Below are 21,651 nucleotides of genomic sequence, written 5' to 3'. Positions count from 1 at the left end.
CTACTAGAGAGGAGCTCTGTGGAGAGGGACCTGGGTGTCCTGGTGGACGACAGGTTGGCCATGAGCCAGCAGTGTGCCCTTGTGGCCAAAAAAGCCAATGGCATTCTGGGGTGCATTAAAAAGAGCGTGGCCAGCAGGTCAAGGGAGGTGATCCTCCCCCTCTACTCTGCCCTGGTAAGGCTTTGTCTGGAGTACTGCGTCCAGTTCTGGGCTCCCCAGTACAAAAAAGACAGGGATCTCTTGGAAAGAATCCAGCAGAGGGCCACAAATATGGTGAAGGGCCTGGAGCATCTCTCCTATGAAGAAAGGCTGAGTGAACTGGGTCTGTTCAGCCTTGAGAAAAGAAGACTGAGAGGGGACCTGATCCAGGTCTATAAATATTTAAGGTGTGGGGGGCAGAGTGGCGAAGCTAGACTCTTTTCAGCAGTGTGTGGAGACAGGACAAGGGGAAACAGCCAGAAACTGCAGCATAGGAAGTTCCACACAAATGTGCACAAGAACACCAACTTGTGTGACATGGTGTAAGGAACCTGCTTTGGTAGGGGAGTTGGAGTTAGTGATCTCTGGAGTTCCCTTCCAACCCCTTCAATTCTGTGATTCTAGGGAGAAACCAGCAGAAGGTCACAAAGATGGTTAGGGCCTGGAGCATCCCCTTCATGAGGGAAAGCTGAGAGCCCTGTAGCTGTTCAGCCTGGAGAAGACTGAGGGGGACCTTATCAATGCTTATCAATATCTTAAAGGTAGGTGTCAAGTGGATGGGACCAGGGTCTTTTCAGTAATGCCCTGCAACACAACAAGTGACATCTGAAACAAACTGAAACGTGGAAGTTCCATATGAACATGAGGGAAAACATCTTTATTTTGAGGGGTACAGAGCACTGGCAACAGGCTGCCCAGAGAGACTGTGGAATCTCCTCTGGAGATATACTACATCTGTCTGAATGCTTTCCTTGTAACCTTCTATAAGGGCTTACTAGAGGCATTGGTCTAGATTATCTTCAGAGGTCCCTTCCAACCCCTACAATTCTTTGATTCTCTGATTCTGTGAATAGTAAACTGATAATACATTTGATTGACCTAATTAAAGGCATCTGATTACATCAGCTTGGAACATTTTCTATAACATGATTAAAATCACACTGGAACACATTCAGCAGTTTTACACTTCAATAATACACAATATGGAATGAAAGCCTGGCAACAGTTTGATGAATTCAATGTTGCATGCAGGAATACAGAGTAAGCAGAATTACAGGGTTTCAGATGTAGTGGACAAGTAATGTGTTTCAACAAATTTTCTTTTGTCTTTGCTTAGTCTTCAAAATGAAGCTTTAAATTCAGCAAGAGCGACGTGTAACTCTTTCGGGGTTGTTTCAATAGTTCTGCTTGAAAATGTTCAATAATTAGGATGCATGCTATTTTATTTATTATTGACTTAGCATTTTGTGTGAAGTACTTGGGCTTTTTCCTTTGCTATCTTTGCTTCCTGCTACTTTTCCTTCCCCTCTTCTTTTCTTTCCCCTCTTTTAAATCTTAAATACTTAATCTAATCACCTGGGACTATTTTTTCCCCCCCATATATTTTACTTCTCCTCAGTATAGAAAAGATTCATAGTGATACCACTAAAAATAAATTCTTTAAAAGTACCTTCTTTCTAAATGTCTGATAGGGGCTTTCCTCTCCGTAGTCAGTTTTATTCCATTCCTTCTCTTGGTACTATTAGATTGTTTTCCTTCCTGATTTCTGAGTTCTTCAAATTCTGGAGAAAAATTCAGTGTAAGAGGAAAACAAACACTGGAATGAACCTTAAAGGCAACCAAAAATTGAGAGACCATGAAGCATGAACTGGGGCAGAGAAGAAAAAGAGTTAAAGTTGTCGACAAGCAAACAGTGAAATGGTGTAGAATTTCCATAATGGAATAAATAAATAAATAAATCATATTTTCCTGAACTATTGCCTCATTTGTTTGCCTTAATTTCCAAATATTGTAAAATTTGTGGAGTAAAAGATGTAATTTGTTGGTAATAAGCAGCATGGAATTATTTCAGAACAAAATGTAATAAAATACTGTGTCCTATAACTGAGTATAACAGTATATAATTTAGCATGATGTGGTAATGGTAATATAAATCTGTTGCTTGCTCTTTTGAATTTACATCAACTAATAATTTTTGTCCATAGACTTAGCGTCAGCTTCTGTTTTTATCTTTGCTAGCATAAATCAGCTTCAACTTCACTGGTATTGTAAGGTCTCAAAATGCTATATTGCCAATCTGAAGATTTGCTTTAAAATTACTCATAAGATAATATCAAAATCAAAATATTTCATTGTTCCTTTGAAGCAACAAGTTCACAGCACCAAGTAAGTGATAGAGCAGACTTCCTTTCGCAACAACTTCATCCTACTGAAGTGATTGCAAAATAAATTTAATGTTACTCTATGATAAACAAAATCATGGAATTCTTATGGAAGCTGTTAATTAAGGCACATGCAAGAAGGGAAGATGATCTGAGACAGCCAGGATGGCTTCATTAATGACACATCATTCCTGACCAACCTCATGGCATTCTTTGCTGGAGTGATAGCATCAGTGGATAAAGGAAGAACAACTGATGTAATATACCTCAACTTCTTCAAGTCCTTTGACATGGTCCCACACCACATTCTTATCTCTATTTTGGAAATAGGTGAATTTGAAGGGTGAATTATTCAGTGGATGAAGAACTGGTTGGATGATCCTTGCCGAACAGTTGGTTTCGATGGTTCCATGTCAGTGTGGAGACCAGTGATGAGTGTTGTTCCCCAGTGGCTGGTCTTGGGGCCAGTATTCTTCAGCATCTCAGCTTGAGGCCATTTTTTTCTCTTCTATCACTTTGTGCTTGAGGGAAGAGAATGATGCTACAACCTCCTTTGTAGAGAGTGATGGACTCTCAAAGGAAAACAAACAAAAACTAACATAGTTGAAGGGGGGGGAAGTTAGAAAGAAATGAAGTTTTGGAAGAAAAAAAATAAAAAAAAAATAAGACCAGAATATAGCTGCCATAGTGGCTCTGACCAGATGTTCTTTCACTTGATGTCCTGTTGCTGATACTTCTAGTAGTAGGTGTTTAAGAGTGCAGGCGGCAAGGAAAGCATGAGGTGAGCTTTTCATGGCTAAGCTTCCACTCAGCTGTGATTTAGAAACTTCCTGAGCTCAAATTAGCCTCTGAATCACCATTTTAATAGCCATCAATGGACCTATAATCCACTCATTTTTCTAAAGACTTATTGTATTCACTCATACACGTGAGCTTCCCTGCAACACTTTCTGAAATTAATTAGATATTATATGAAATAGTAATTATTGTTGTTCATTTTAAATGTCCTACCATATTATTCTGTTTTAGATCTCCTAATTTATTGATTAATGGCCAAGTTAGAAAATAATGATCTTTCCCTTTCTGTTATGTAGTCTTAATGACTGTTTTCTTCACAGAATATTTGACTGCTCCATGTATTAGCTCTCAAGAGATGTTAAGCCTGAAATGTGTTTTACTTTGTCATTTTATTCTTAAAGAAGCAATACTCTGTGATTAGCTCTTTAAATCCTTTTTTCATAAAATGCTTACAAACTTGGTCGTCTTTTTGAAATTATTTAATTTAAAAACGTGAGAGCATTGCTCATGTTCAGTTGAATAATACATTCAAAAGGAAGTTGTTGTGGTAAGTCATGCAGTACAACTTATTAACCTTAGGTGGACAGTTAGAAAATTGCTTTACATCTGTATTGAATTGCAAAGACTGAGGTCAAATCTTGATCTGTATAGGATTGGCTTTAATCCAAGAGGTCCAGTAAAATTTTCTTGGAATTGGCAGTGCTGTTTGTGGTACTGTCCTGGAATGGTGAATATCTAGAGAGGGTATCTTCATTGGTATTCATGGTGGCTACCAGCAGCAGTGAAAATACAAGATGGCAAGTTTGTGCTGATGCAATGCAATTTATTATCTTTGAGTGACCTTTGGCTCACAGTTTGCTACAGCTGAATAATATTGACAAATTAGGTTGGATCAATTTAATTTGTTTTTAATACAATTTGCTAATTACTCTTGAAATGAGATTTTCAGGAGGTTTCATTTTGATGTTGGAAAAGGATGTTGGGGAAGGAATTCAAAACTTGCAGCAATAAGCACAATGCCTTAATTTTAGGCTATTTCTGTAAAACATTACTGCCATTTTAACAACAAACAAGGGATCAAAATAAGAAGTGGATGCTTGGAAAAAATGAGAGTAATGAAGTTACAGCGAGCTGTTTAATGGGATGTGATGATGGGGAAAATAAGTTTGCAGATTTGACATGCATTCTCTCCATTTTGCCTAGATTCATTTGCAGTGCTAGGCACATTTCTTAGATTTTTTCAATTCGTGTGTACTTTTTTAGAGGAAAAAAAAATTAATGCAAGCCATCGTATGTTAATTTGTAATGTATTAAGATAATTTCCTTTTGCTAGCATTATAAAAATAATTATGGTAATGTAAAATGAGTTGCTGGTCTTCTCAAATTAATTAAAGAATAATGATATTAATCACAAGAAGAAGAGAGCCTAACAGAATATTAATAAAGAAGAGCGAAATGGGATTATTTGGAATATATCACTTTTTTCCTTCTTCTGTTAAATATGTATGTATTTCACATGAGGATGGATTTTCATAGGGCAATATGTAGAAGCTAAGTACGTGAGATGAGGAGCTAAAATCTCCCTTTGAATAACTATGCTGTAGTGCTTTGAGTTGCATGCATCAAAAATATGCAGTGTTAGAGAAGAGAATTCATAGGTGACAAACATTTATTAGTATGCCACATGCATGTTGCTTTCAAAATGCAGTAAAAATGTAGACTATACTATAAGTTTAACTCCAAGAGAGGAAGATTCTGATGGACAGATTCGTTCTGCTGGAGGTATTCCATGTGAAAGATGTTTTTGTGAGCGTGCTCTATGAATTGGAATAATCAAGAACTGAAGAGAGAGATGTCCCTGAATTCAATCAGCCCCTAATCTGCATGTGATAGGAATATGTTTTAAGTAGGTTTTGGACTGTTTGTCATAAGTTGTTGCAGGTGGTTTAAATTGGGTAAGGAGGTGTCAGTTCTTGGAATGCCTTTTTTTTGTGCCCTAGGGAATATTCAGGTTTTTTATTCATAGAATAAAGTAACTTGATGGAAAAGTACATGGTAATTTAATAATTCTGGAGTAGATTTTATTTCAGATAATCACACAGGCTAATTAGATCACTGAATTTCACAAAAACATTTTATAGATAAGGTCCTGGACAACATGGAATTGCAGAAATGAGCAAATCTTCTCTTGTTAAACGTTGTCAAAGTATGAAATGTCATATCATACGGTATATTCAGACAGACTCTGGTACAATAAAAAAAATAATCATTTTGCCATTAAGTAGAATAGCAGCAGATGAAGGAAACTAGGTGAGAAGTTTGACTTTCAGAATATAATCCACATTTTCTCATTAATGAGGTAAGCCCAGAAAAAAAAGCCATCATGGACTGTTTGTTCTGGAAGAGGATCTGTGTAGAACAGCCAGCATCGTAGGCTTTTCCTTAAACTGTTCTTTTAAATCATTGTAATATGCTACTGGTACAATATATTGACAGGCTGACAGCCACCCGCAGTGCAATACGAAAGCTTTGAGAATGACCCAATGCTGTTTGTCCGTTGATAAGGCTGCACTTTGAAAAAAAAAAAATAATGCTGTTTTAGACAAACAAATCTGCATTTTTATTTTAATGGAAATCACACAAATTCTTGTACTTGATTTCAAATCTTAATTATTTACATTGTTTTGGCTTTAGATGGTTTATCAGCTTGCGTGATGAGATGTTTGGTAGCTGAAGACATATTTAATACCTAATTCTGACATTCTCAGTTAATTATCTGCATTAAAATGAACTTTTGAAGCTTTGAGAAGGAAGTTTGACCCAAGTGATGTGAGGTGGCAGAGGAAACAAAAACAGCAAATGCTTTTTTTATGGGGATTTTCTCAGTGCTCACAAAGTTCAGCATCTTGTTCAGGTTTTTACATTAAATGGTGGTTTCCTGAATGTATCGCAGGCTTTTACGTGCCCTTTAACAAGTATACTTTTCTGTATTTTAAGGCAGCCTCAGAAATTAAACTGAATAGTTTCTAAACTGTCGAAGGAAGTCAGGGCTCTGGAAATGTCACTGTCAGTACAACTGGGCTGGTTTGTCTCTTGCCTGAGGTTATTTTTGGAGAATTCCCAAGGTGGTTTGAATTTGCCAAGAATGAACTTGTTGTACCCTAGACACCTGAATTCTCTGTTCCCATTCATGTGCCACAAAGGTTCCTTTGTCATTCTCCAGTCAGACTTGTTCCAGCTTTTTATTCCACCTCTGAATTCCTCCTTGTGGGCATGTCTTGCAGTCAGGTGTGTAGGAACAATGGAGGAAATCTCAGAATGCGCTATTAATGTCAGTGTACACATAGCTGGATGCCATTGTGTCTAGGGCTCTCAAAAGCAGCAGAAATATTGCCAAAACAAGATACATTTTGCATCTAAACTGCAGGATCTGAGAAAATGTTATAGTGATGTTTATACAGTTTTTTATATTACTCATAAAGATGAGCGTTAAGTAAACTAATTATTTTTAATCATAGATTTTTAATATCTGACTTGGTAGAAGTAAATAATCCTACGTACATCTAGATATTAGAGATTAGCTAATAGATCAGTTAGGGATTGAAAGCGAGTGCTTTGTGCACGAAAATCATTGACAACAGAAAAGCAGAAGTTGTTCCTTGTGATTTTTTTATTTTTTTTTCTTCCCTGTAGAGCCATTTGTCAGTAATGGTTGCAAATTTGTTCTGAAAAACCGTGAATATTCTAGAACCTGAGCAGGAGCAGTGTGTATGCTGTCTGGGGCTCTGTGCGTCGCAGAACAGCCGGTTACACCAACACTGTGGTTTGTGCTTTGATGTAATTCATTTCCTTCCTTCTCTGCTTCTGTACTACAAACAGCCCATCTGTTAAAGTGAGTACATTGTAGACAGCATTTTGGTGTGTGAAGTATTTTTGATGTTTTCTGTAGAAATATGAAGACCTCATAAATCTGCAGTGTACTGATTCCCTACAGTGAAGGGTGTTGATTTTTTTTTCTATGTGTGAAAGTTGAAAACATATAGATCAATATAAATAATGATAAAGAGAAAGAACAATAAAGAGAATTTACTTATTTTTGATTTTCCCCTTTTGGAAAAATATTGCAAAACTCATGACAAAATGTGCCAGAAACAATCTGCTATTGCCAGGTGATTTTCATCTTTTCCAGTTTTATTTCTTTTCCATGAGGATGACAAAGAAATTGGATTTTTCTTGCTGGCTGTGTCTCCTTTTATGGTCTGTATGTCCAATATTTTTATTACAATTACAATTACAATGAGATACAATGAGGGAATGAAAAGATTGCATAAATGGTGATATACTTTGCACAATTATACTATCAAATTGAATCATAATAATTTAAACTTTTGTAATATGAGTGAATAGTATCTATGACTAATTTTATTTTTTTATAATTTAAACAGAAGATTGCTGATTTGTACCCAAAATTTATGTTGAATTCTTGCTATAAAGGAAGAATCTTTAGTATGATTAACAACTGGTAAAGTATACAGGATATTTAATGGATATGCAGTGCTGAATGAGTGATGGCTTTTGCCTGGATTGGTCAATTTGGTGTAGAGTAGTTGTATATTAGCTAGGTTTCATGGGGAATTTTAGTTCTTCAGGTTTCCATGAGTGCAACTTCCACACAAGTACTGGTGGAGGTATTTCTTCAATACTACTGAAATAAGGTAAGGGTTTTCTTTTCAAGTCATAGTGCAAAGGTCAATTATAGACATTTCTGATTCTGCAGATTTCTCACTGGTCTCTTTGTTTTCCACCAAAAACACAGAATATACTTCGAATGAACAATCCATTATAGGCACTTCAATGTGATCACATTGCAAATTATAAATTAGCAGCAACTTGAGTAGTTTATCTCCTTTATTTATTTAATTGTTTTATACAGAAATATAATGGAATGTCTAATAGTAAGTCAATCTTATCTACACAGTGAGGGTGGTGAGGCACTGGAAGAGGCCGTCTAAAGATGTGGTTGATGCCCCATCCCTGGAGACATTCTAGTTGAGGCTGGATCAGGCCCTGGACATCCTGATTTAGCTGTGCATGTCCTTGTTCAATGCAGGCAGGGAAGTTGGATTAGATGGCTTTTGAAGGTCCCTTCCAAATCTAAGCATTCTATGATTCTACAGCTATTTGCTTAGATAAACCTTTAATAATGTAATTCTGAAGTTTTCATTATTATCAGATAACAACTATATTCTTTTTTTTCCCTTTTTTTTTCTTTTTGTTGACTTCTACGAATGACTTCCACATCAGAGAAACTTTGTAAATTCTGATTATTTCACATAGCTATCATATATTTTTCATAGTTATTCCCCTCTTAATTGTATTTTTCTGCCCTACAGAATATTTTGAAGTTCTTAGGTACTGTATTTTGTAAAGATAATTGTTAAATTTATAGCATTAACATTTCATTATATCCAGTATTCTTATCGCTGTCTTCCTTCAACACTTCTTTTTTTTTTTTTTTTAGTAGTTCTTTCCATCTTTACTCTTATCATCCCAGTGATTGTTAGAACATCATGGTTATAAATTAAGCAAGATTGTAAAATACCTGCAGGGGTTACTAAAAGATAACATGTCTCTTAAAACATCTATTATATTCTTTAATTGCCAAATAGCCTTTGGATTACAATGCTTGGAAATCACAAGAAAACACAGAGTGAAAATCTGATTTTCTTTTTTGAATTTAATCAGAGGAGCTTTGTGCTGAGCATCAGTGGGTTTCCTTGGTCTCCTAGAGAGCTGTGCTGACTGTGAGCTTGCCAAGTCTTTGTATGAAGGTCAGAGTACTGAATTTAGTGTGGGACTAAAAATCACACCTCTCTGTTATATTTTCTGGATGTGTTTGTTCTTAATGTGAATAGAATACTTTGAATTTTCAACCCTTATAATATATTGAGCTTTTATTAGACAGCTGTGCATTTTGTTATCTTGTAGAGAACTTAAACTGTTGGAATATCAGTCTGCACAATAGCCTAAATATATATATATATATATGTATTTGCTTGAAATGTAAAATTAAATCCCTCTTCAATATGGATTCAAATGTTGAACTATTCATATTTTTAGTGACAATGATGTATGTATTTGGAAAATCACCCTCACTGTTGAAACCCTTCTTGCGTTGTTTAGTGGCACCTGCTTTAATGCAGACACCCAACAGAATCTACATCAATTTCCTGCTGTCCCCTTCCTGTCTGTCACTGGAATTGCCTTAGGATTCTTGTAGTTCATTGTTTCTGCGCTTATACTGCTGAAAAACAAAAAGAAAGAAAAAAGAAAAGAGTTTATGCATTTTCAGCAAGGCCCATAATTACAGCATTGTGTGCAGTTTGTCACAAGCTAACATATATATTTTTAAATTTAAGTTACAAATTTGCTGAATCTTAGGTAGAAAAACTCCAATAAGCTCAAGAGAATACATTTAGAGAGATTTTAACAAAGAATATCTAGGTAAAACTATGAATTTTGTACATTATTTTCACTTAAACCTGCCTGTGATTTAGCAGTTTACCTTTGCTAAGGGGTATTTATAACAGATACATTTGAGAAATGGGCTTGGATGTAAAACGTAATGGAGATGGAGGTAACTAAAAAATAAATAGAATAATTCAGGGACCCAGATAATGTAGCATTTTTGCATGAAAATTGCTACATTAAAACACAGAACATGGAAGTAATAAAAGCAGTATATTAATATTTTAAAACTTACTGGTATCAGAGACTTAAAAATTAGAATCTTATTAAAATCATATTCCTAATTATATGACCCACAACCAACAGACTTCAAATTACTTTTTATTTAGCAATTTGTTTTCGGCATTTGCAGCAGATGCTTCCTGCTACATTTTATTGTTTCAGTTAGTAAAAGTTGGGGAATAAGTGTATCAGTTTGTAGCATCTCTCAAACTGCTGGCCTTTAAGCACTGATTTCAGGGAGTTCAGATTGCTGAAAAATTGAAAAATCCTTCTTTTCTTTCTTTTGGAAAGCTTTCATTCTTATATTATGCTGTAAGATACATGGAATTAATATAAGCCTTAAGATTATAAAAATACAGGTTTGTTTTTTTATTTTATTTTATTTTATTTTACATGCTTTTATTCTTCTCATCATTGACATCTAATTCCAAAAATAACTCACGTATATTCAAAATGCATGCTTGCACAGCATGCATGTAGCAAAAGTTAACTGACATACTAAGATGTTGTTTGTTTGTTTGTTTTCCACAGTAAAATGTAGTGTTGGTGGGGTTTTTTTTTGTTGTTTCTTTGCTTGCTTGTTTCTGTGATTAAGAGTGTTTGAAAATGACCTTAAGAATATGCATAACACAGGCAAAATTTCTTACAAAAGCTAACAAAAATATTAGGTCATTCCGTTCTGATTCCTATGCAACTGAAAATGTGTATGGAAGGACCTTCAGTAAATTATTTCCATACTCTGTCAAAGGAGACATTGTGTATATGATTTGTTTTGGAAATTGCCTATGACTGTTGTCCAGCTCCAATGTTAGGGAGTCTTTCAATTTATTTAGAAATAATCCAGAAGTTAATTTAAATAAAGGATTTTCTTGATTAGGAAACTCTTTGTGGTACATCAGTATCCTGTGAAAACCAGGTGAAGAGCTGACGTCATGTCCTAGAGCTCTGGGTGTTCCAATGTAGGCTGAACACATCTGTAGGGTTAGAGCAGGTTCAGTGGAGACCAGAAGGATGCTCAGAAGGCATCTAACAAACTTACTGTGACCAGGGAAGCTGAGTAAAGAATGTGAGAACTTTCTGAAGAAAATCCCTTGCAAAACTAGTGGTGAAAACTCATGAGCCAATGCTAGAAGTTAATGAATGTCAGCAAGTGTGTGTGGAACAAATGATGTCTAATAGCACTTTATGACTCTTTTTTTCTGTAGATGTAGACAAATATAATGATTTTTTGTTTGTTTTCTCCCATCTCTTGTGACAGTACCAAAGATCTTGGGTACTTGCAAGACAGAAATAGATGCCTTGGAATAGGTTTATGTAATGTGCTCCTTTTATGATAGTTCTGGGAAGCATGGTTAGGAAAGCCATGTAAATTTATAAATATCAATCTTACAAAATGAAAAATGTTCACTTTGATAGGGTTGTGTTTCACTCACTTTCACTGCTGATCTGAAGTTTTAGGTAGAAGATAAAAAAAGATTATTTTTTTTTTTTCCTCTCTAATCACTGTTTCTGACAAACTCAGAACTGATGGAATATGCCACTAAAAAGAAAGAGAAGGAAAAAGAAGCAGAACCTCTTCTTTGTGCTATTAAGGATTTTTTTTGGTTGGGTGACATTTTGGGGATAGGCTGTAATTATTTATTGAATATTCTGCTTTTGAGCTGAAGGAAAAGATGTTCTCTTATTTCCTCTCTTTCTCCGTATGTCAAGGATAACATTCTGTACCTTTTCTTTTGTGCCCATGCTACAACTATTTATTTGTATTCCTGTTAAGGTCCTGTATCTACATAAACAGCTTTTTGTAATACTATTATGAAACTAAGGCAGTTTTGCTAATTGTTATTTATTACCTCTGTCTTTCTATGTCTACTAGACTTTGTTTGTTACTTTTGGCTGTGGAGCATCTCTGCAACGAGATAAAGATGAATAAATGTTAGCTAGTTAACCTTCTTAACCCTTCACCCAAATGCAATCAAGTACCCGTACTTTAAATTTGGAAATGCTACAATATGTGTAATATACTATTTGATTGAATTTCATGAACTTCTACTGTAAGATAATTTTATCATGTATTGTTCTTTAAGAAAGAAGATGTCTATTTTCTCCTTCCATTTATTAGTTCTGTTTGAGACAGTAAGGCTTTTCTAGTGTAATGCATATTCCTGCCGTATTGTATTGGTCTATACATAATGGGAAAAGAGAGAAAACAGTACTAAGAGGGAAGTGCATAAAACCATCTTTCTCTTCACTTAAGGCTTTCTCCAGAACCAGTTAAAATCTGGGTAAATCACTGAAGTACAAGATGCATGTTTAAAAATAGGAAAGATGATTGGAAATGGGTGAAATGAGCAAAACTTGAAACTACGTTTGCATTCTTTCATCAAACTGATACAATTTCAAGTTGCCTTTGTCCTCAGCTAGCTGGATCTTAGAGGACTTAGATAATCTTAGAGCTCTTCTCCATCCTTTATGATTTTATGAACTGAAGCAGATAATGTCCAAATCAATCCTACGACTGGGGCGGAGGCTTCTGATGCTCTGCCCTGCTCAAGTCACAGAACCACATTTTCCTTTCAAGCAAGTATCAGTCCCATACTACAGTAATTCCTTTCAGCACTCATTTTTCATTATAAGGACTGGCATCGTTGATCTAAGTGCTTGAATACCGTATGTACAAGTTAGCAAAGACTTACATGTGAAGGAAAGAGTTTATTAAGTTTCTTTAATTCTTACACTGGAATATCCACAATTTACAACTCCACTTTTGTTCACCTTTTGCTCCTTTCTATTTTATTCTTCTGCTTGGAAGCATAATTTTTAAGTTTTATGATAAGATTTTGTAGACTACACTGCACTCATGCTTCTGTGGAAACTCTTACACTAGCAGCAGTATGAGGTTATGGAAACATGTCTGAAAAAACAGCTGAACTATTGCTACATTTTCTTACAATGTTTAATGGGTTGGGTTTTTTTGCTCCTATTTTGCCCTTGAGCTGGGTGGTAACAGTGGAATGGTAGAAATATATAATTTAATCTAAAAAAGCATTCTATGTTGAAAGTAACTTCAAAGCTATCATTAAACATACTTACAATAATTAGTTTCAAAGCATTCTAATTCCTAGCAGTGTTTGAAGAATTCAGCATCTAATGAAGTAAAATAAATTACACACCACTTTGTTCATTGAATAACCAATTTTCTTCCCCTAACCACCGTTTATCAACAGAGCCTTTCACTGGGAAATGTCTCAGCTCTCCTTTAAAAATACTCAGACCCAAGCATGCTCCTCATTTCCTCTCCCTTCCATACACAAAGAGCTTGATTATAACACCTTTGTTGAATTATGATTTAGAAAAAAATAATAGTTCACTTTCGAGTAGCGTTGAATCAAGAGAATGGAAATGCTCAGTGCAATCTCTGTACTGCTTTACTTAGAAGAGCTTGTATTACTGTTGGTGAATGAGGAAATATTACATTTCCAAAAGTCTATGTCGTGATGGACTTAAATAATAATAATAAATTGAGAAAGTCCACACGCTATGTAATTTGAGCTATATTTTCTTCTGGTGGAAACTTTTGAAACTGTATTTATTAAAACGGATTCGTGCCCAGTTATTAGGTTAATGATTTGTAATAGTGAAGGAAAAAAAAAAACAACACAGCTATACTTCTATACACAGAATTAGTCCCACTGACATTAATATCATGTGGTTTTCCTGTCAGCAACAAATTTTAGGAGAGAAATGAATTGAAACTGATAAATTTCCATGTGAGATTGACTGCAGTGGGAAATGGGACTAGTTAGTAATCATGGACATTCGTGTTTCTAATGTTGAGCAGATATGTTTACTTCAAATTACTTATGAACTATAAATGAATTGCAGTATAAGTGATGAGGCAGCTTAATTATCACTTTGGAAACACAGCGGGAGATGAAATTGGGCTCTTCATAGACGTGGGGCAATCCAGTATTTGTGAAATCCCTGGTAGTTTTGGGGCACCAAAAAGCACCACCAGGAGCAGGAAAAAAAACGGTAGCAATAATTTTTAAAGAATAATTTCCCTCCTTTTCTTGAAGGGAAAATCACAGCTCACTTTTTTTTTTCTTCTCTCGTTTGACTTCCATTTCTTACTGTGCAAATTGGACCACACATTCATTCTTTTATTCATTTACTCATTAAATTTTTAAATTATTGTTTGTATACATGTCTTTAGACAGACCCAATATGTAATGTGATTTAAATTTCTATTTTGTGTACTATCTGTGCACGTATTTATGAGCAACAATGTCTCAACCATTCCTAGGCCTATTAATCTGCATCACAAAAGTGAAAAGGATTGTGGTGTAAGGGAGATATAGTTTGAATGTTTATTGTATCAAGCAGTTTGCTGAGATTCTATAGTAATGTTCAACATTACAAAATACCAGGAGGTTAATTTAATTGTAATTCTGAGATATAATATGACTTGTTCATTGACAACCTCTCAAAAAGTTTCCTCATTATTTTTCTGTTCATTGTGCCAAAGCAACTTAAAGCCATAGATTTGTCTGTCACATATTAGTTTCTTTTCTGACCTAATATTTCATTTAGGTAATGCAATGAATAAGTGAATAAATGTATGTATGTATATAAACTCTAGATCCAAATATCTTGCTAATCATGTTTTTACTACAGCAGTAAAGGTAAATAAAGGTAGCAAAATGACTGTGGCCCAAACTAATGATTCTTTGGAGATTAAAAATTGAATGTACTTCCGTGTCCATATTCTCATAGTGCCATCCTATATAGATTATTGACAGTGGATTATTCTTTGTGGACTATTGATTGAAGAAATCTCACTGATAAAATGCATTGTTTATCTATTCTTCACAGAAGAAAAGTAGAAGCCAAGTTGGAGCTATGCTTTCTTATGAAATTGTAATGGGTGGTGGTAGCAGACATAGCTGTTGATTTGCTACTGTTATTATAATGCTTCTTGGACACTTAACGTAGACAAAAAGTACTCTGTAAAAGTTGTTCTTATTCAACTTTGGAAGCTTTGGTTTCTCTTCATTACTATGCAGAAATTTTAGGACTATACTTGGTTATTCTGTGACTATATTGAACAGGTTTTAGTGTTGTTTTCATTTTGGACTTCATGTATTGAGAATACATTCTGTGCTGCTTTTCTGAATTACCAGACCTAAATATATATGTTTCAGCTTTTGCACATGGAAGCTGCTGCCTCTGTGTTCCCAGCTTGGAAAGAAGCCTCCGGGACTACACCCTTGCATTTGCCTTTTATTTTTTGAGGGGCTATCATTTAATATGCCGAACAAATGGCATAACTTCTTTGGAAAACATTCTCTAATAAAATTCCTGCAACTTTGTGAAAAAATAGAACAGCAGAGGCAACAGGAGGTGCCTGGGAAAAAGATATATTAATAGAAGAAGTACGGAGTGACGGTTCCCTCAATGTTTTCCCAGCCTGTGCTAAATCACAGCTTGTAAAGCAAGAAGAGACTGAAAATGAAAAATGCATTTGTTGAAAAGTTGGTGGACAAGTTTTATTTCCAATAGTTCCTTCTGCAGATTTTATAAATATGGATCTCATATACATCGTTCTAAAGTGTTGTAGTTAAGTGGTTACTCTTTTTCTTGATTTTTTTTTTTTTAACTTGAATCAGGATGCATAAAAGACTGTTTTCATTACTTTATTTCTAAGGTAGTTCCATACAAGTGTTTTTCAAAATGGATGCATATATTCACGCTGACTTAACATGTTATTTGAGAAGGTTCAGATTTATTGTTCACGAATTTTAAAGTTTACTGTTATCTTAGCCTTTCCTACAGCAGAAAATATGCCATTATTGGAAGGTATAGGTCATAAAAATACAGAACTATGCAATGATTTTTTTTTTTTTTTGCATATCTTTTCTCCTATTGGTTGCTTTAACATATGCAAATGTCTACTATCTTCAAGAGTAGTTTAATTTATCAATCAGCATCACAAAAAAAAAGCTATAAAGAACTTAAAAAGTTAAAAGAAAGGGAAAAAAAAATCTGCTAGATTTCTTTACATAAAGAGATGGGTTTTCGAGGTACTACATGAGTATGCGAAATTTGGGGCTCTTATCTCTACTGTTTCCTTCTTTTCCTCCAGTATATTTTTCTGATACTTTTTTTTTTTTTCAAACACGATGGTGTTTGCTGCCATATATGAGTTATGCAGCATTGACAAAAGATTGAGAAAACTGTGGGCAGCTCTGCAGCAGCCTATTTAACCTGAACCTTTCTGGCCATCAGAGAGAACTTGATCACATACATTTCACACCCGACCGATCCATTAACTCAGTTGAATTCTTCTGTATTTTTTTCTGTTCCTTCAGATTCACTTTTAAGCTCTAATTGTTTGCGATTGATGATGGCCTTTTATTTGAGGTGGCTCTCATGTACCTGGGGAAAGTTATGTTTTTCAAAAACTTAGGCTTGGATGTGCAGCCAAATCCATATGAAAATACCAACCAGAGGGATCCTGGGAAGATCTGATCTGGTGCTGTTTACAAACAGTGTCCAAAAGCTAATGATTCAATGAATGATAACTAGCTTTGTGTTCAGTGTTCTATTCATGCAGTTGCCTTTCTTGTATGGTAAATAAAGACTGTCCTTGACTCCTGCAGTATTGTTGTAAAGGAACATAAAAGAACAGAAAAAGACAAGCATCAGCTAGATGACTGGGGTTAGTTTTCATAAGATTTTTTTTTTCTTTTTTTTCTTTTAATTTCAGTAATGAGTATTTCTTGTCTGTCTGCTGTTGGATTTTGAAGAAAGGAAATCATCTTTTGCAATTCACAGATTAAAATCTAATAACACTGCTTTTTTCCAAGGCAAATTTATGAAAATTAATAGCCTGTGAAGGTTACAGCCCTTCTTGTTACTGAAAACAAGTAGATAGTTAACTTGTGTTCCTGAGTTTGTATCATAGATCACAGAAATGTACATAAAATTACTTTTAGGGGTCATCTTACCCTAGAACAAATAAAGTAATGCATATGTATGGACATGAAAATTACATTCTATGGTGTATGATCATATAGTATCACTAAGCTGACTGTCTTGCATATATGATATCTTTGCCCTTGGGTCATTATTCAGTTTAACCTTTGGTGTTTGTACGATCACCAGGACTCAAGGTACTTTCAAGTAAAGCAGGATCTAGTGATAACAGCTTTGTCTGTATCTGGAATATCATGTTATGGCTCCATTAACTCCTTGAACAAGTAAGGGGAAAGATGTGGGAAATCTGAAAAAAAAACAAACAATGGGCCATAAATGATAGAGGGACATTAATAATTAAATGCATTACAAGTAAAAAAAAAAAAAAAAAAAAAAAAAAAAATCCAGTGCAGCAATTCTTAATGATATTTTCCATGGACCGTATAAGTAAATGAATTTCAAGTTCAACCATTTATGCTAAACAAGGTTAAAATGGCTAAAAGACTGACTGTATTTTAATGTGCTATAAAAGAATTAAAAGCCTCCAGCAGTCCATAAAATATCATCCTTCATTTCTGAATGCAATGCACATTGTCAGAGAAAGATTCGGTCAATCACAGAGCAGTAACTAACTCTGTAGGGCTGCTGTAATTGCTAATGTAATTGTAAAATGGAAGTTTACCCAGTATTAATTCCACTTTTCCCTATTCTTTTAGTTAGAAATACAGTTTGTCCTTCTTCTAAAGAGATACTGTATTTTATACTATTATGTTTACTTCATTTATTTAATATACAGCTAAATTGTATTATTACTAGTGACAGTAATGTGACATCCAATATTTGGCTTATTGAAAGTGAAATGCTACTTTTGTTTATTTTACTTATCTAAACATTGATAAATAATTGACAATATAATGCATTTTCTGTTCTATGTTTTGTTCTAGGGTTGCATTCTGTTAATCCCTCAGGCTGGAGTTTGAGGTGGTCCTATGTGGAGCTGGGGGTTGAACTTGGTGATCCTTGTGGGTCCTTTCCAGTTCAGGATATTGTGTGATTCATTGAAATGTGCACTGGTCTGGTATTTGTGGAAGTCTAGAAAGGACAAAACGTATTGTGGTAGCAGAAGGAACATATTGGGTATCAGGTTGGATATCAGGAACGAATTTCTTCTCAGAAAAAATGGTATTGCACTGGCATAAGCTGTCCAGAGTGGTGATGGAGTCTCCATCCCTGGAGGTGTTCAAGAACCGTGGCGATGTGGCACTGAGGGACATGGTCAGTGAGCATGGTGGGATGGGTTGGGGTTGGACTTGGGGATCTTTTAGGTCTTTTCCAACCTCAGTGATTCTGTGATAAAGCTGGAGCTCCCTTTTCTCCTGCAGCCCCCCTTTTTCCTCTTTTTTCTTTTATGCAGGATACCGTGCTTGCTTTCTAGAATGAGGAAGGCTTTTCAGTTCCAGTTCTTTCCAATTGTCTGTCTACATTATATAATCAGAAGCTGTCATACTAGACAAGCAGAAAAGCAAGGATTTTACTTGTAAGTTTGTTAGGTGCAACAGCAAGTGGGGAGGAGGCATTCTGAAAAAGTGAGAAAAGTTGCTTTTGTATTCTGTTGCAGTTTTCTTTTTTGTAAGTGTGTGTGGTTTTGTGTGGTGTTCTCTTTTTTTTTCCTCACCGTGTGGCTGCTTGGCATCTCATTCTAAGCAACAGCAGAGGCACTGCAGCTGTCAGGCTGAGGAGGCAGCTATGGCATTGATATTCTTGCTTTCATGTTTCAGCAGTTATCTTTACAACTCTAAATGACAGAACCTCTTTTTAATTCATTTAAAATAAAAGCTATACTTCTGTAGACGTTGATGGGAATCATGTGGGAAGTATTCTTACTTTCTATGAAGATATTGCTTTGTTAAGCTGAGGACAAGAAATGCACGAGATACTCTGAAGCAGAAAAAAAAAAAGGTTTATTTTCTTATTTTCTTAACTAATGTGATTTGGTAAACATACGGTCAGTTTTGCAGTGGCAGGTCCTATGCTCTTGATATAGCAAATAAAATCAGATATGCTAAAGAGGAAAATGTCATAATTGGGTGTTAGAACCTGTGGATCATCAAGCAGAGTGTACAGCCCATGCATTTTCCTGAATTGTGATAAGAGTTGGAACTGTGCCTTAAAAACATTTGAAAAAAAGTAAGAAGCAATGCTTGCTATACCAAAAACAGCACGGCAAGGTTAAGAACTTTGCCAAGTGATACTAAATGGAGGATTAATGGCCATAAGGACTTCTTAAACGTAAGAAAAACAAAAAAAAAGAGAAAGACAGACTATTGTAAATAAATAGAAGGGCTTTGTGAAAGCAGTTACCCATTTATTAGTCAAGTACAAAAGTAATGAATGAAATAAACGTTTATTACATGCAAAATATATGCTTTTATTTATTGAGAACGAAATGTGGTAGAATAAATTACAAATAAATGGAAGCTAAAACAGATTTTTCCATAATGGGAAAATAAAGTTACAGTTCAGCTCATCCTCCAAAAGACAAGAGCAGAAGGAGAGTGGGAACAGAAGAACATGATTAATCTTTAACAGTAAACTTTTTTCCTGTCACTCTGAATGTCTTGAATCAAAGGCAACCATGCGTCAGATGTTGAGTTTGAACAAAATAAATTATAAAAATGCCTGATTTGATGAAGTCTAAAAAACTGTTGATTGCTGGTATCTGATTGTACAGAAAGTCTCCCTTCACCTGTCTGACACTGAAGGGCTAAAAAAACCTCACCTGTTTGTCTATGCTAACTTAATAATGTATAAAATATATTTGTTTAGTCTTAACAGGGAAAGTGAGGGTATATTTCAGATATTTTGCTACCTGTCTTTAGAAGTAGAATGAATTCCATGCTCTAGTTTGCATCATTTTTATCACTGTCTTTAGGGCTTTTGTGGAAGTAAACTTAGAGAAGCCGTGCTTTTTAGTTCCTGTCTGAAAGCTGTAACATCAGTTGATAGTCACCTTTTAGCACAGGCAAAATTATTATTGCCATTGGCTAATGAAGAACAGCAAAGAGTCGCTACAGAGATGTGTCATAAAAGTGCCAAGTCTTTAGTCCTCTATGTCAGTGATTTGGGAATTGATCAGTTTCATGCATGAATGTCATTGTGTCTTCTTGGCCTACGCCACATGGGTACATTTTGCACTCTTCCGTTCTTAACAAAAAAATAAAAAGAAAAGTCAGCAAGGCATGAACCCATGCTGGTATATCTAAATTCTGGTCACCAGAAGCACTGGGTGCCTTGGAGTCACCCAGTCTTCATTGCAAAGGCTCAAGCCCTTCTTCCCATCTGGCAGTGTTATCAGGTCAAATGCCAGGTAATACCCACACAACCAGGTAAACAAACCAGGAGAATAAAGACATACTCTGACCAGAAGGGAATCAGAGTGTTTCAATGCCAACAGGAGGTGAGGATCTCTGAGGCAGAAAAGTGCATTTCTAAAACCTGAGGATTTTAGCTGCTGTGTTTAGCTGTTTTCCTGTGATCCAGGAAAAAATGTGAAGAAAAAAGAACAACAGTGCCCACCAACAAAACTCTTCCTGCTGAGTTTGTGTAGAAAAGATGATACATAATTATATGTGGGAATTGAAAGAAACTGAACCTCATACCGCATGTACAGAGCTGAAGACCTTTTCAGGTGCAAGAGTAAATTAATCCCAGCCTCTTCTCCCATTCTCTTTTGTTCTTTCTGCATTACTGGGCACTTCAGACTGTCAGTGCTGAAAGCTATGTCAACCCAATAAAATATTTTGTGTATTTACTTTTTGTGCTTCAACACCAGCGCAAAAGTACACTGCCTATTTCTTTTCTCTAAATTCATGGAGATATCGTTAGAATTACAGTTCTGACTGAGAGGTTAGCTGAATGCTGTGGGAGACAATTTATCTTCTTGCTGAAGATGCCAGAAATTCATTCTGTAAGGAGACAATGTGCCACAGCACCTGCTCTTAGTTGTCTGCCTGTGGTCTTGTGGAGAGAATGAAGTCACAATAAATCTTCTCACTTGCTTTATGTCATGAAAGAAAAACTTAAAATCATGGGTATCTCATGAAGTCAAAAACAAGTTTCATGTGGCACAGTAAAAGGTCTTGGCTGTTTGTACCTCTTAAATTGCTTTTGTGGGAGTTTTGTGTTACCTTAATGGCTTGTACACAGGAAAATTTGCTTAATGAGTAACTGGAAGAGACTTGCCCTTTGGTATTGGTGTAGCCTGAATCATATGCCACAATACAAACCTCAACTAATACATTCTCCTCGTGTTTTCTGCATTCTGAATTATTTATTCACTATGTCCTCTTAGCAGCAAAGAGGTAGGCATCTATTCTAATGACACTTTTGTAGGAGGTAACTGCTTTATCACTAAACAACAGCAGTGATGGGGAGCAGGGTCAAAAATACTATTGTGAAATAATAGGGCATAGATAATTAATAAAATCTGAATTTTAAACTGTTACATGAATAAAAGTCATCGCGACTCTTAAATGTCAGATAAATTTCTCCTTTTGACCTACGTCTTTTGAAGTAATAGAATTTGAATTCACCAGCCATGTGACTACTTGCAAATCCCACTGTGCCTGGCTCTGTGCAGTAATATGTTGATGTGGGTATTTGCTTGTGGGGCTCAGGCTGGGATTTTAAAGTCAGCTCCTATTGCTTTGATACAATGACACATCCATTGACAAAGAGCTGTTGGAGAGGGTCCAGAGGAGACCACAAA

General features: G+C 35.5%; 1 protein-coding gene across 8 annotated transcripts in view; it reads left to right on the top strand.

The window, feature by feature from the left end:
* CTNNA2 (catenin alpha 2) overlaps positions 1-21,651 on the top strand; it is a 456,804-nt gene that overhangs the window by 183,526 nt on the left and 251,627 nt on the right. The window contains exon 1 of one of the 8 annotated variants that reach the window (XM_048942171.1): positions 21,158-21,244. The exons of the other annotated variants lie outside the window; for them this stretch is intronic. The gene's annotated coding sequence lies outside the window, so the exon portion shown is untranslated. Of the gene's footprint in view, positions 1-21,157; positions 21,245-21,651 lie in introns of those variants that run through there. 8 annotated transcript variants of the gene reach the window in all.

This window comes from Lagopus muta, chromosome 4 (genome assembly GCF_023343835.1).
Source record: "Lagopus muta isolate bLagMut1 chromosome 4, bLagMut1 primary, whole genome shotgun sequence".
NCBI classification, from domain to species: domain Eukaryota; kingdom Metazoa; phylum Chordata; class Aves; order Galliformes; family Phasianidae; genus Lagopus; species Lagopus muta.
This window is presented reverse-complemented; position numbering and strand designations above follow the sequence as displayed.